General features: G+C 45.8%; 1 protein-coding gene and 1 long non-coding RNA gene across 2 annotated transcripts in view; both read left to right on the top strand.

The window, feature by feature from the left end:
- Positions 1–432: 432 nt before the first annotated feature.
- On the top strand, positions 433–10,083 carry LOC120918731. The gene is made up of 4 exons (XR_005744469.1): positions 433–561; positions 2,771–2,861; positions 9,009–9,095; positions 10,018–10,083. It is a non-coding gene; the product is annotated as an uncharacterized LOC120918731 (long non-coding RNA).
- A 55-nt stretch (positions 10,084–10,138) lies between these two features.
- LOC120918287 (protein diaphanous homolog 1-like) overlaps positions 10,139–16,229 on the top strand; it is a 29,013-nt gene continuing 22,922 nt past the window's right edge. The window contains exon 1 of the mRNA XM_040329800.1: positions 10,139–10,170. The gene's annotated coding sequence lies outside the window, so the exon portion shown is untranslated. The remainder of the gene's footprint in view (positions 10,171–16,229) is intronic.

Raw genomic sequence — 16,229 nt, 5'->3', positions numbered from 1 at the left:
GGCAGCCACGGTCTGTGTTAACCCTGTCCTGACCGCGGTCCCCGCTTACCTCATGCTGTGCGGCCCAGTCATCGAGAGGTGGCTCTTCCTACAAAATGCAGCCCAGGGACCGCGGCCCACCAGGCAAACGCCCAGTGTGCCCTATGGCCAGTCCGGGCCTGGTGGAAGGCTCTCGCATCATTTAGTAAAGATTATTCCAGTTGAACGTAGAAGGCTTCTTTCACATGTCTTGTCAAGCAGTTGACCTGATTGACCTCCCAGTCTTAAAAAAATTACTTTTTCGCCACTATATCTTACAATGTAATTTTCAGCGATTTTATAACGTTGGGCAAAAATTCTTATAGCGAAGGTAATATCTTAATAGTTAACATTGTTATCCATTGTACGACTTTTATCTGCAAGTAAATGTGTTTTTTATTTCTTGCTGACCTCACAATGTCTTTCTGCAGGTATAGTTCTAAAAAGCTTCCACTTGGATCCCGAGCAACTGAAAGAGAAATTGTTAATTATTCAAGAGCGTGATGGCGGATTGTCGGATGAACATCTGACTAATCTCAGAAGGTAACTGAGAGGTTTCTGTCTTTCGGGTGTTACTTAAGCTGGGTGTACACTAGTAGAATTTTGAACAAAAATGTATACGGAAAATCTCAGAATATTCGAGTACCCACACTCAGCAGATCCCCAGCTCAATAGTACCCCTGTTTAGCAGATCCCCAGCTTATTAGTACCCTAGTTCTGCAGATCCCCTGTGTCACATACCTGGTGGAGATCAAACTGTAGAGAGGGCTTCTCTTGCGCCTCCTGTCCAACGCCTTTGGTAGAAATGACCAAAAGTGAAGGACACAGAGTGGCACAAGGGCCGATGTAGTAGATGGCCCCAGCTCGGCCTTGGCAGGAACCTGATGGCTGGAGATCACTGGGCAGGTACTGAGGGCTGGAACTCTGTGCCGCTGGAACAGCAGGAGGAGGCGTAGCCGTAACGGAAGCCAGGGGGTCATCAACAGCTGGGCAGAGCAGATACCGAGCTGTGAGGCAGATACTAAGACCGGATACAGGCCGGGTTCGGTACACAGTCGGGCAGCGGGGTACATGAGCATAAAGCAGGAGCAGAGTCAACGCAAGCCAAGGTCACAGGTAGGCAGGCGGAGATCCAAGGACAGATACAAGTGAAGACAGGTCAAGACACAATTAACTGGAGCAGATCTGGTAACAGGGAACAAGCTGAAAGACCACTCAGCAAAGTGTGCATGTCATTGCCTGGTTTAAACAGGCAGACTAGCACCAATGCATACACGTGTACGCATGCGTCAGTACATGCCTTTTCTTTTGCGCATAGCCTGGTATGCCCATGCCTGCGCGCCAGTGTGCGCTTGTCATCCGGGTTTCTCTTATACCCTGAATCAGTAATACGCCCAGCTCTTCTGAAGACCCACTCACTAGTTCCCCCAGCTTTGCTGATTCCCAGCTCATTAGTAACCTTCAGCTCTGCTGACCCCCCGCTCAGTAGTAACCCATAGCTCTGCTGATACCCCACTCAGTAGTAACCCCCAGCTCTGCTGATGCCCCACTCACTAGTATCCCCAGCTTCGCTGATTCCTTGCTCTGTAGTAACCCCCAGCACTGCTGATCCCCCACTCAGTACTAACCCCTGGTTTTCTGATTCCCCCCACTTACTCCCCACAATATTACACCCACGCCGCTCACCACATGTGACATCGGCTAGTTTCCCCTGTTCTGGTCCCCCAGCTCTGCTAACACTCTGCTGCTCAGTCTTCTCCCTCCAGTCCTCACTCGCCTTCTGCTATAATTTTCCCATGTTGAACACCATGTGTGCCGCATGCTAGTTGCTCCGCTCCAGTCTGAACCCCACTCATCTTTCCGCTGCTCCACACTGCACACCAGATGTGGCGTCTGCACCAGGCACTCCCAGAATATATACACACTAACCAGAAATGGCTGCTGATGATGTCTTTTTGGTTCACTTGTTGGTTTCTCAGTGCATCCTGCCTTTTACCTGCAATACCTCAGAGACAAAGCGAAGGGCTCTAGGACCCAGCATCTCTACCAGCACTTATGGCAGGAGAAGAACTTTGGGGCCCAGTATCTCTACCAGCACTCCTGGCAGGAGAAGGACTTTAGGAGCCAACATATCTTCCAGCAGCTCACATGGGCCTATATAAGGAAGTCTGCTAGTGGCTTTATTTGCTGGTTGTTCTTTGGCTCCTCCAGTATGTTATCTCTGTGATTTTCCTGTTCCTGTATCTCCTGTTACCGACCTTGGCTATCCACCTGACCACGTCTTACCTGCTATCCACCCGGCTCATGACCTATTCTTCCTTCTGACCACGTTCCAGTCTCAGCATTATCCGAATCCTGCAACACCTCATGGGCACCACCTGTCTGCTGATTCTACGCCAGCATACCAGCTGTCCTCTGGAACCTCCTGCATACAGTCCAGCAGACGACCCGTGCTACTTTGGGCCTGACCTCTCCTGTTTCCAGTTTTGGGGGGTCTGCAACTTAATCGCAAGGGAAGCCCTGTCTCTTGTCATTGCAGTCAAAAACGAGGATTGATTTGCCCCCGATTATGATTATAAAAATGAACAAATGTTCTTAAGACCAAAAATTAGTGAGTACAATTCTACTAATATATACCCAGCTTAAGAAAGATAAGATCATTTAATGCTCTGGTGACCTCCCGGTAAGTAAGAGGAAATCTCTAAGGTGTAGACACAAACGTTTGATCCAACATCTGTTCAATTTTTTTCAGATATGTCCCCACAGCAAAAGATATCAACATGTATAAAAACTACAAGGGACCTTTATCTGAACTGCATATTGTGGACCAGTTCATGCTGCAGGTAATGGATGGTGTTCTTTTATTTCTTAAAAATAACTTCTGCAGCCCCCACCAAAAAGTTTTACTTTGGAAACAGACTTTGTGGTTTAGTTTCAGAGAAAGTAATCTGAAAAGTGTAATGCCGCGTAGGCATTATCCCTCCCACTGACATTATTATAATTCCTCCTACTGACATCAACAAGGGGGCACTATCACTCCCACTGACACCAGTCATGGGGCACTTTTCCTTCCACTGATACAAATAACAAAAACAACGTTTTTTTTCCTGACGAGATTCTGGCCCATGTGTACGTGGCCTGAGTGCTTCCAGCAGAAGATTTTCTTTGTTCAAATATTTGCTAAAAATGCTATTGTACTTCTTTTTATTAAGATCCCAGCTTCAATCTCATCAACCGTGCCTCAAAGACTTTCCCTAATGAGCGTAAGTTGCCTTTTGCCCCCCGAATGCACGGTATCAGACAAAAGTCTATGAAACAATGGGTAGATGACAAAGAGATATAAAAATATTCATGATGGAGAAGAATAATTATTCAGCATAATGACTCTGTAAATAAAGAGTTCAAAGAAAAGAGAAATAGCCAAGTGTATTCCTAAAACGAGTTTCCTATTGAATGAGGTTTTCGTTGCCGCTTCCAATTTTCTTTCCATGCCGGAGAGGTGAAGGAACATCTGTGTACTGGTGGAAGGGGAGGGGGGGAGTATGGATTTCATCAGTTAACCTGCCTTTCTCCTCCGCTACGAGTTTATAGATAAAAGAATACAACTCCTCCACAGGTGCTGGTGACTAAGGTGATAGGTAAAATTGTACAGGAGTGCCCGAAATAACTAATACCAATATAATATTGTGGATAAATGGGGAAGCGTATGGTGGCAAAGGTCAATACTCAAAGGAAAAGTTGTCATTACATGCTAAGCCATTATGGGGGATTTAAAGAGGGCAGATTTCATGGCTCTTGTATTTCTCTTTTTTTATTGTATCTTTATTGTATTACATAGACGTTGTACAAAAAACAAATAGCTAGATTCAGGTACAGTTACGACGGCGTATCAGTAGATACGCCGTCGTAAGTCCGAATGCGCGCCGTCGTATATATTTAAGTGTATGCTCAAACTGAGATACGCTTAAATGTTTTGCTAAGATACGACCAGCGTAAGTCTCCTACGCCGTTGTATCTTAGCTGCATATTTACGCTGGCCGCTAGGGGCGTGTACGCTGATTTACGCCTAGAATATGTAAATCGGCAAGATTCATGAACATACTCACGCCCGTCGCAGTAAAGATACGCCGTTTACGTAAGGCGTTTTCAGGTGTAAAGATAAACAACCAAAAAGATGGTACAGCCAACGTTAAGTATGGACGTCGGAACAGCGTCAAATTTTTCACGTTTTACGCCGTTTGCGTAAGTCGATTCAGAATAGGGCTGGTTCACGTCGAAAGCATTGACTATTTGCGACGTGATTTGGAGCATGCGCACTGGGATACGTCCACGGACGGCGCATGCGCCGTTCGTTCGAAGCGTCATTTACGTGGGGGTCACGATTAATTTCCATAAAACACGCCCACCTCTTCCACATTTGAATTAGACGGGCTTACGCCGGCCAATTTACGCTACGCCGCCGCAACTTACGGAGCAAGTGCTTTGTGAATACTGCACTTGCCTCTCTAAATTGCGGCGGCGTAACGTAAATAACATACGCTACGCCCGCACAAAGTTAAGCCGCCCTACCTGAATCTAGCTGAAAGAGGTTATATTAAATCTAATCCAGCAGGCAATGCACAGCTACTTAGACTCTTGGAGCTAATCTTGTGTTTATACTGCTTTCCTTCATTTTGCTCTTTCCCATCTGCCTGAACTAAAGGCTGACAAAGGCATCACCTAATGCCGCGTACACCCAATCGGAAATTCCGACATGAAAAACTTGGATTTTTTTTCCGACGGAATGTTGGCTCAAACTTGTGTCACATACACACGGTCACACAAATCTTTCCAAAAATCCGAACGTCAAGAACGCGGTGAAGTTACAAGACGTACGACGAGCCAAGATCAATGAAGTTCAATAGGCTGTTCGGCTCTTCTGCAATCTGATTCTAAGCATGCGTGGTTTGTTGTGCGTCGGAATTGCATACAGACGATCAGAATTTCCAACAAGAACTTTTCTTGCCGGAAAAATTGAGACCCAGCTCTCAGATTTTTGTTGGCGGAAATTCCGACAGAAAATGTCCGATGGAGCCTACACACGGTCGGAATTTTCGACCAAAAACTTACATCAAACTTTTTTTGTCGGAATTTCCGATCATTTGTACGCGGCATTAGTGTGTTCTTCACAAAACTGGCATAAATGATATGATGATCTTGAAATTAGCCTTCATTCTTGCTGAACTCAATCCATATAGAAGATCATTAAAGTATTAAAGCAGCCATTCTCAACCAGGGTTTTGTGGAACTATAGGGTTCCTCCAGAAGTTGCTGGGTGTTTCTTGCAGCTGTGGCTGATTGACCTCCCATTTGGTGGTACCTGCATAGTTCTAGGGCCAATGCCAAGTAGCAGAAGCAACAGCAAGACACCAATGGTCTTCTTAGCTGTCTGGAAGGATGGCATTCTGAACACCACTTTAAGAGTTCAGTTCTTCCTACTGACCACCAATGTAAGGGACATTCTTCCTACTGACCACCAATGTAAGGGACATTCTTCCCATTGACAACCAATGCAAGGGACATTCTTCCAACTGATCACCAATGTAAGGAACATTCTTCCCACTGATCACCAATGTAAGGAACATTCTTCCCACTGATCACCAATGTAAGGAACATTCTTCTCACTGATCACCAATGTAAGGGACATTCTTCCCACTGATCACCAATGTAAGGAACATTCTTCCCACTGATCACCAATGTAAGGGACATTCTTCCCACTGATCACCAATGTAAGGGACATTCTTCTCACTGATCACCAATGTAAGGGACATTCTTCTCACTGATCACCAATGTAAGGAACATTCTTCTCACTGATCACCAATGTAAGGGCCATTCTTCCCACTGATCACCAATGTAAGGAACATTCTTCTCACTGATCACCAATGTAAGGAACATTCTTCCCACTGATCACCAATGTAAGGGACATTCTTCTCACTGATCACCAATGTAAGGGACATTCTTCCCACTGATCACCAATGTAAGGGACATTCTTCTCACTGATCACCAATGTAAGGGACATTCTTCTCACTGATCACCAATGTAAGGGACATTCTTCTCACTGATCACCAATGTAAGGGACATTCTTCTCACTGATCACCAATGTAAGGGACATTCTTCTCACTGATCACCAATGTAAGGGACATTCTTCCCACTGATCACCAATGTAAGGGACATTCTTCCCACTGATCACCAATGTAAGGGACATTCTTCTCACTGATCACCAATGTAAGGGACATTCTTCTCACTGATCACCAATGTAAGGAAGGAGCATTATTCCCACTGACCACCAATATAAAGGACATTCTTCCCATAGACCACCACTGTATAAAAACTGCAAACTGCCAAACCCCATTGCTCCCCATGTGCTAATGATTAATCTCAGGTAATCATGGACCATTTAAGTAGCATTAAAAAAAAAATATTCTAGGGCTGTGGAAATTAAAGATTAATTCCTTGATTAATTGTACATTTTTTTGATCGATCAAAATTCTTTTGATTGGTACTAGTGGTGCAACGGATCGTAAATTATCCATGATCCGAACAAGTCACCATATGCAGATCGGCACACCACATGATCCACGGAGCTCTGCTGCTGCCTCGGCCATAGGAAAGGCCGTGGCTTTGGCCTAGCTCCCGGAGCGGCGGCCATCTTGGTCCACCCGGCGGTGGCCTAGGTGAGCCTAGAGCGGCGCTCTGACATCATAACCCGGCCTCAACTGCTCGTGCTCGTCCGGCTTCTCTGGTAAGACTAAGCAAGCACTAATCTTCCTATACAGTGGGGGAGATGTCTGTGGACCATATTACAGTGGGGGAGATGTCTGTGGACCATATTACAGTGGGGGGAGATGTCTGTGGACCATATTACAGTGGGGGAGATGTCTGTGGACCAAATTACAGTGGGGAGATGTCTGTGGACCGAAATTACAGTGGGGGAGATGTCTGTGGACCAAATAACAGTGGGGGGAGATGTCTGTGGACCAAATAACAGTGGGGGGAGATGTCTGTGGACCAAATTACAGTGGGGGGAGATGTCTGTGGACCAAATTACAGTGGGGGGAGATGTCTGTGGATATTACAGTGGGGGAGATGTCTGTGGATTACAGTGGGGGAGATGTCTGTGGATATTACAGTGGGGGAGATGTCTGTGGATATTACAGTGGGGGAGATGTCTGTGGATATTACAGTGGGGGAGATGTCTGTGGATATTACAGTGGGGGAGATGTCTGTGGATATTACAGTGGCAGAGATGTCTGTGGATATTACAGTGGTGCTGCCTCGGCCATAGGAAAGGCCGTGGCTTTGGCCTAGCTCCCGGAGCGGCAGCCATCTTGGTCCACCCGGCGGTGGCCTAGGTGAGCCTAGAGCGGCGCTCTGACATCATAACCCAGCCTCAACTGCTCGTGCTCGTCCGGCTTCTCTGGTAAGACTAAGCAAGCACTAATCTTCCTATACAGTGGGGGAGATGTCTGTGGACCATATTACAGTGGGGGGAGATGTCTGTGGACCATATTACAGTGGGGGGAGATGTCTGTGGACCATATTACAGTGGGGGGAGATGTCTGTGGACCATATTACAGTGGGGGGAGATGTCTGTGGACCAAATAACAGTGGGGGAGATGTCTGTGGACCAAATAACAGTGGGGGGAGATGTCTGTGGACCAAATAACAGTGGGGGAGATGTCTGTGGACCAAATTCCAGTGGGGGGAGATGTCTGTGGACAAAAATTCCAGTGGGGGGAGATGTCTGTGGACCAAATTCCAGTGGGGGGAGATGTCTGTGGACCAAATTACAGTGGGGGAGATGTCTGTGGACCATATTACAGTGGGGGGAGATGTCTGTGGACCATATTACAGTGGGGGGAGATGTCTGTGGACCATATTACAGTGGGGGGAGATGTCTGTGGACCAAATAACAGTGGGGGAGATGTCTGTGGACCAAATAACAGTGGGGGGAGATGTCTGTGGACCAAATAACAGTGGGGGAGATGTCTGTGGACCAAATTCCAGTGGGGGGAGATGTCTGTGGACAAAAATTCCAGTGGGGGGAGATGTCTGTGGACCAAATTCCAGTGGGGGGAGATGTCCTGTGGACCAAATTACAGTGGGGGAGATGTCTGTGGATATTACAGTAGGGGAGATGTCTGTGGATTACAGTGGGGGAGATGTCTGTGGACTATTACAGTGGGGGAGATGTCTGTGGATTACAGTGGGGGAGATGTCTGTGGATATTACAGTGGGCGGAGAGGTCTGTGGATATTACAGTGGGGGAGATGTCTGTGGATATTACAGTGGGGGAAGTTGTCTGTGGATATTACAGTGGGGGGATGTCTGTGGATATTACAGTGGGGGATATGTCTGTGGCGATTCAATTCGCATGTATTCTTTTTATAGAATCTATGGCTACGATAAAAATTATTGCTCCCTGAAGAAGACCGCTACTACTAAGGTCGAAACGCGTAGGGGCTTTCTCGCCCATAGTGCTCACATGTATACAGTACTGTTCCAATTTGTATTTGTTACCATTTTGTGATTGATTGTTGTGTTTTTGATTGTTTTTTTTTCTGTCAAAGCTCATATCCTGAGTCCCCTTTTTTTCTGGGGCTCTTTTTAATAACTATATTTATTCCAATAAAATTTCTACTTTTTTTTTTACTAAACTTGTACATCATTTACATCTTGCTGCAACACAAAGCCCCTAGGGGTAAATTTCCTTTTCTTCAAGTATTATCAGGGGTGTGCAGCATCCTTTATTCATGGGTTGTAATACCTTTTCTTTGCTAAAAGTTCTTTTAAAACACATGCTAGTGTAAGTGTTTTGACCTGGCCTCATATTAGCTTCCTGTAGATTCCTGCATAGAAGAACTGAAACCAGAAGGGGGTCGCTCTACTGCAGTGCAGTGTTGGGCACTACAGTACAATCCATTCCCTATACTCATTTCTGTTTCTTGCAGATGTGTAAGATTCCTGATTTGTGCCCAAGACTCGACACTCTGCTTACAATACGAGAGCTACCCGGCATTATGAAATATCTGCAACCGGTAAGAATTTGCACAGCAAGCATTTATACTTTAGAATTGATAGTAGTCAGATGCAGAATAGGACTATTATATTATAGTATTAGTGAAATCATCTTTTTAAGACATCTATTTATAAAACATTTGTTGCACAAACATCACAAACATTCACGGAAGCTGAACAAAATGGCACCAATTTTTTTCTAATTGATTAATTCCTGTATCATCAGCTCCGTCTAGTGGTCAAAATGTGGTATCGTTTTCTGAAATACTTCGAAGAGAAAACATACTGCATTTTGACACCTAGGTGGCGCTAATGATGGAGGAATTAATCTATTAAAAAAAAAAATTTGGGTCAGCTTGCACGAATACTTATGACATTCATCTAATGATTCCCTGATGAACCCTGATTCCCCGTGACCCGTTGTCACCATGGTTGGCGCAATAGACTCCTATGCCAGTGGCGTAGCGTGGGGGGGTGCGAGGGGGGCCACCGCCCCTGGGCACAAAATTTAGAGGGGTGCTGTCAAGAGTGTGGAGAGGAGGAGCGCAACAGATGGGATATAGGAACATATGCATGATGTCCACCACTCCAGGCTTTACCAGTCATTATTCAAGCACACAGCAGATCCATTGACCAGACTGGAGCTAGCTGAAAATAGGTAAGTCCATGGGTCAGGGGGGGGAGCAAATTACTTGCCTCGCCCAGGCGCTGACAACCCACGCTACGCCACTGTCCTATGCATTTCTTGCAGTTCAGCTTTGAGTGGATTTTAATCACTTGTATATCTAAAAACATTAACAGGCTTAAAGGATTCCATATTTTGGCAACATAGAAGTCATATTGGCCTTGTCTACCTTTCTGATGTCCCCTATGCTACGTTAAATAAACTAGGTGACAGTGTTTCTAGCTTTGAATGGAACTTAACAGACTTTGCTTCTACAGTTACTTTTGCAGAAAGTTAAAGCATGTAGCCAGCTGCTGAGCAGCCAAGCATTTCCGGTGGTGCTGCCTACGTCTTGGCGTTGGGCAACTTCTTGAACGAGAATGCCGGCAAGGAAAAAGGCCAGAGGCTTCCGGCTCTCCTCCCTCACCAAAGTGAGTGTCCTCCTACTTCGTGTCTGTGAAGGTTTTCTATTGATCCAGGTCATGGTTATAGCAGTCTATGGTCACATTCAGGTCATGGTCTAGCAGTAGTTGGTCAAATTCAACTGGACTTGTTCTGTGATGTTGAAGACGTTTTGTGGCTTCTCCAAGCCAGTTCTTCAGTTCGAATGAGTCTCCGGAAGATACTGCAGCAGTTATTTTCGCAATGGTAGAACTGACACTTTTAATCTAATCACAATGGAATGTTGATTGTCCAAGAACAGGACGGAAGGTGTGAAAGTTGGGAACCACCGTCTTCTAGTTACATAATCCCATCCTTTGACTCACTAGGCTGAAGGTGTGATTTTTTTTTTGTAAAATGTAAAGCAGCATAATATGTGAACACAGGTGGTGTTGAAGGCTCCCAACTCCATAGGTGGAGCATAGCATGAATCTATCCATTAACCATATTTGGTGGTGGCATGGATAGAGGTGGCAGAGCCCGTGCGCCCTTAATGGACGGGCTGCCCCTGTTGATAGTGCTAATGAGGTGTAAATCTATTCCATTTTATAAGAAGTTCCTCGAAAACCTGAAAATCCAGGGCTAAACATGGTTAGAAAGTCTGGCTTAATATGTAGGAAAATGCTGCGTCTTGCCTGTAGAATTTGCCTTTCTATGATGGACCATTCTTTTGTTGAGAGTAGGGTGACCACATTTCCAAACTACCATTCAGGGACACCCTCCCTTCCCAAAAATCTGCTTATGCTGTAACGAATCACAGCACAGTGATTGGACACAAGAGGCGGGATTTATGATTTCTCCAAATCACAAGCAGGGGCCGGGATTGTACTCCTCGGCTCCAAGCATTCCCGGCAGGACCAAGTACTGTCAGTGAGTAAAGCGGTGATGTGGCGGCCTTTTTTGGGCGCATCAGATTGGCCCGATAGGGTGGCTATGTCAGTTTTATTCCGGGACACTGTATTGTCCTGGAATGAACGTGCCTGGCACAGACCTGCAAAATGCGGGCAATTTTACATAACACAAGTGCTCAACCCAACATTAGGGAACAGTTTAGATTAGTCCTCCCCACATTTTTTACCATCATGGCATCAGTCATTTGCTTGCATGCAAACATCTAAGCTCTGTTCAACTTGACGCATTTTGTCTCCTACAGACTTCATCAGGAGCCGTACTTTTGATGTATTATATGGAGATGCTATTAACTGGGAGACAATATAGTAATGGAACACTCATTATAGAAAAATATTGCCACTTTACGGCACCCCCTATCTCTGAGGGCCAAGCACATCTACAGAAATGGAAGGAAGAACACATTCTAATGTATAAATTAAAGGTGTAGTTTGACACCCCTGTGCTAGGAGCAGAGGCGGCCAGTCCATTGAAGGCACACAGGTGCCGAACCCCCCCATCCATGCATCCGGCCCCTTTCGGGATGCTGGATGCATGGATTCCAATGTAGGCCCAATATATTCAATTTAGAAAGACGTAGTGGTTGCCATTCAGAGGTGGCCCGTCCCTTAGGGGCGCCCGGGTGCCGCCCCCCTCTTTCCATGCCATCCCCTATATGCAATAGATAGATTAATTAAGCTATCCATGGTCGCTGCAGCCACCCCCTATTAATGCGTCCAGGCCCATTTCCGGGCACTGGGTCCATGAATTACAGTGGTGTTTTTTTTTTAAGCACCTGATTAGAGCCAGAGGCTCTAATGGGCTTCAAAATAGGGTGGGCTCGGGTGCAGAGAATGCGCTCGGAGCCCACCCAGGTGTGTGAGAATAGTGAATGAATATTCGCAATTCTCACACTGAATCTCCTCTCCGCCAATCAGGAAGTGGGTCTGAGCCCTGTTTCCCGTTTGGCTGAAAAGGAGAAGCGGTCTGATTGGCCGCCGAGGAGGAAAGAGGAGACAGAAGCCGGTAAGCAGGGAGAAGCTGCTTATGATGCCCGTGGAGGAGAGCAGGGGGAGCAGCCAGTGATCGCCCGCCATGGGATAAGTGCACAGACCGACCAACCCAACTGGGGGGGGGGGGCACTGTTTGCCGCCCCCCCACCCAAAAAAAAAATTACCACCAGCCGCCACTGGCTAGGAGAGGTGTTTTTTTTTGGCGGGGATGGGACATTTGCGTTTGGGGGATGGGGGACAAAGATTCGTTCTGAGAGGGGAGATTTCAACAGGGGGTGAGTTTGTTCTGGGAGGAGGGGGAATTTATGCTTTGGGGGTAATCCTGAGATTAGTGCTCAGTTTATTTGGAGGGGATTTTTGCTCATGTATCTTGGGGGGGGGGGGGCGCTGCTCATCCTGGGCCCTAGTTGACCTTGTCAAGGCACTGAGCGTGGACCTGGCGATGACGTCACCGGATGTAATGAAAATAAAATACTTTTATTTCGACGTTTCATTAGTTGATGGGGGGGGGGGGGGGGACAGGAAATGGCTTCAACAATTTGGTGACATTATTTAGGTAAATCTGAGATCTTCTTTTTATTATTGGCTCCAAATTCCAATGCCGTATTCATGCAGATTGTCTGTGAATTTCAAGAACGAAAAAACGGCTTCCTTCCATTTCCATGGATGTCTGCCTAATGCGGTCTGAAGAGTGGTTCCTATTTATGAATGTATGAGTGATTTATGGCGGTGAGGGAACAGCAGGGATCTTTGCGGTATCGCTGATAATACCTCATTCATCACTGAGAGAATCACCGACCAAATCATTTTTTCCTCCCAACATGCTTCCTATGGAGTGGTCCCCCCCCACGGTGAAAGAATCTCGGAATATAGTGAGGACGCTGGGGGACAGACAAAATATATCTTTACAGCAAGTTACATGAAGGAGACCTGATCTCAGCGCATGAGAGATGCCAAATTAAGACGCGAGGCTCCACCGAGCTCCAACAATACAGGAAACGGCCACACAACGTTATCACAAGGCAGTGAAAGTGAAATGATTACCGTTACAAAAAAAAAAGCAACTAGCCATTACTTCATATGCAATTATTTCTAAAAACTCTCTAATTCAAATATTGTTGTCAGCTGCTGGAAACTGCTGTAGCTTTCGGTCCTCATAACATTAATTTCCACTATATTACCAAAAGTATTGGGACGCCTGCCCTTTACACGCACATGAACTTTAATGGCATCTCAGTCTTATTCCGTAGGGTTCAATATTGAGTTGGTCCCCGCCCTTTGCAGTGTTTGCAAAGTACGATTGATAGGTGCAGCGGAGTCAATTTAGATCAGACACTGGGGTAGATTTAGGTACGTGCGCTTCTTTCCTTATGGCGGCCGCAGCGTATCGTCTTTACGCTACGCCGCCGTAACTTACAGGAGCAAGTGCAGTATTCACAAAGCACTTACACAGTTACATAGTTAGTCAGGTTGAAAAAAAGACACACGTCCATCCAGTTCAACCACAAAAAACAAAAAAAACACAGTACAATCCCATACACCCAACTCCATACCCACAGTTGATCCAGAGGAAGGCAAAAAACCCCAGCAGAGCATGAGATCCAATTTGCTACAGCAGGGGGAAAAAATTCCTTCCTGATCCCCGAGAGGCAATCGGATTTACCTGGATCAACTTTACCTACAAATCTTAGTACTCAGTTATATTCTGTACATTTAGGACAGAATCCAGGCCTTTCTTAAAGAAATCTACTGAGCTGGCCAGAACCACCTCTGGAGGGAGTCTGTTCCACATTTTCACAGCTCTTACTGTGAAAAAACCTTTCCGTATTTGGAGGTGAAATCTCTTTTCCTCTAGACGTAGAGAGTGCCCCCTTGTCCTCAGTGTTGACCGTAAAGTGAATAACTCAACACCAAGTTCACTGTATGGACCTCTTATATATTTGTACATGTTGATCATATCCCCCTAATTCTCCTCTTCTCAAGAGTGAATAAATTTAGTTCTTCTAATCTTTCCTCATAGCTGAGCTCCTCCATGCCTCTTATCAGTTTGGTTGCCCTTCTCTGCACTTTCTCCAGTTCCCCGATATCATTTTTGAGAACTGGTGCCCAAAACTGAACTGCATATAGTTGCTCCGTAAGTTGCGGCGGCGTACCGTAAATGGGGGCCGGAGTAAGCGTGCGTAATTCAAATGTGGAAGGGGGGGGCGTGTTTATATGTAAATGTATGATGACCTGACGTGATGACGTTTTGTACGGACGGCGCATGCGCCGTCCGTGTACATATCCCATGTGCATTGCTTCCAAGTACGGCGCAACGACGTATTGATTTCGACGTGAACGTAAATTACGTCCAGCCCTATTCGCGAACGACTTACGCAAACAACGTAAATAATTCAAATTTCGAAGACGGGAACGACGTCCATACTTAACATTGGCTGCGCCTCCTAATAGGCAGGAGCAAACCTTACGCAGAAAAAGCCTTTACGCAAACGACGTAAAAAACTACCGCCGGGCGCACGTACGTTTGTGAATCGGCGTATCTAGGTAATTTGCATATTCTACGCCGAAAACAACGGAAGCACCCCTAGCGGCCAACGTAATATTGCACACATTCTACGCGGCCGCATTCAAGTTACGCCGGCAGAGGAAGCCTATTTTTTTAGCGTATGTGCCTTTGAGAATCGGCGTAACGATACGCGGGGGTGCGGAATTTAAATTACGGCGGCGTATCTGGAGATATGCCGCCGTAAAAGGTACGTGAATCTACCCCCACTGTGTAGTAACAGGAACTGGCTTCTTAATTGGAACATGTCACTTGCACATGGTAAGAACAACACACAGACAGGAAAAAGTAACCAACAAGTACATACCTGTGGACAGGAAATACAACACATCATAGAAAATACATAGCATAGCATATCACTGAGCGATAGCGACATCTTGTGGTCCTTTTTCTAAACTGCATTCAATACAATAGGCTAAGCTGAAGGTTTGTTGTATCTCCAACATGCAGATATAACAGCTTCAACTATTCTGGGAAGGCCCGTCCACAAGGTGTCCAGATTAGAATTTATTCCAAAATAGGATAAAAGATTTTGTCATAGAGCCAACGAGTTTTGGGTCAGAAAGCGCCCCTTCATCAAGCCGTTTGAGTGTATGATGTATGTAAGACAAAATATGAGGTATACAGTTATTGAACCAGATGATAGGTAATAAGATGGGCCATCTTAGCGAACGCAATATACAGGGAAATGGTATAGACATAAACACACCTCCACAGGTTGAACTGGATGGACTAGTGTCGTTATTCAACATTACCAACTACGTAACTATGACATGGTGTGTCTGGATTAAATTTGTGACCTCTGCCCATTGAGAGCCTGCCTAAGATCTGGTTTCCTCTTAGATTTGGAAGTCGTATGCCAGCACAGATATTACCATGAACTTTAATGGCATGCCAGTCTTCGTCCGGAGGGTTCAATATTGAGCTGGCCCACCCTTTGCCGCTATAAAAGATTCAACTCTTCTGGGAAGGCTGACCACAAGGTTTAGGAGGGTGTTTATGGGAATGTTTGACCATTCCTCCAGAAGAGCATTTGTGAGGTCAGGCACTGGTGTAGGACGAGAAGGCCTGGCTGGCAGTCTCCGCTCTAATTCATTCCAAAGGGGTTCTATCGGGTTGAGGTAAGGGACTCTGTGCAGGCCAGTTAAGTTCCTCCACCCCAAACTCGCTCATCCATGTCTTTATGGACCTTGGAGAGATGACATGGGACAGTGGACACTGGAGAGATGAATACGACGTCCCTTCTATTCCAGAGATCAGACGGAAGATACAAGAAAGGAGACACCGGAGAGAGGCAAGTATATCACCCCTTTGATTAAAGAGAACTTCCTTTTGATAATTTACTGAAGGCTCCTAGTGTCACTTTAAACATTATCTAGTGAAACAGTACAATAAAGTATGAAACTTGACCATAAAGCTTTTTATTTCCATTATATATCACCGCATTTAAACTGGGCACATCAAAGAAACCTGCAGATAATGTGTTTTTGAACGGTAATTGAGCATAATTTCTTTCACAAACAAGGCTCTCCCCAGCAGGAAGCCAAGGCCCTCAGTTACAATTGCTTTATCTGATGAAGAGAGA

Source organism: Rana temporaria, chromosome 12 (genome assembly GCF_905171775.1).
Source record: "Rana temporaria chromosome 12, aRanTem1.1, whole genome shotgun sequence".
NCBI classification, from domain to species: domain Eukaryota; kingdom Metazoa; phylum Chordata; class Amphibia; order Anura; family Ranidae; genus Rana; species Rana temporaria.
The sequence above is the reverse complement of the archived record's forward strand: the minus strand, read 5'-3'. Positions and strand labels throughout refer to the sequence as shown.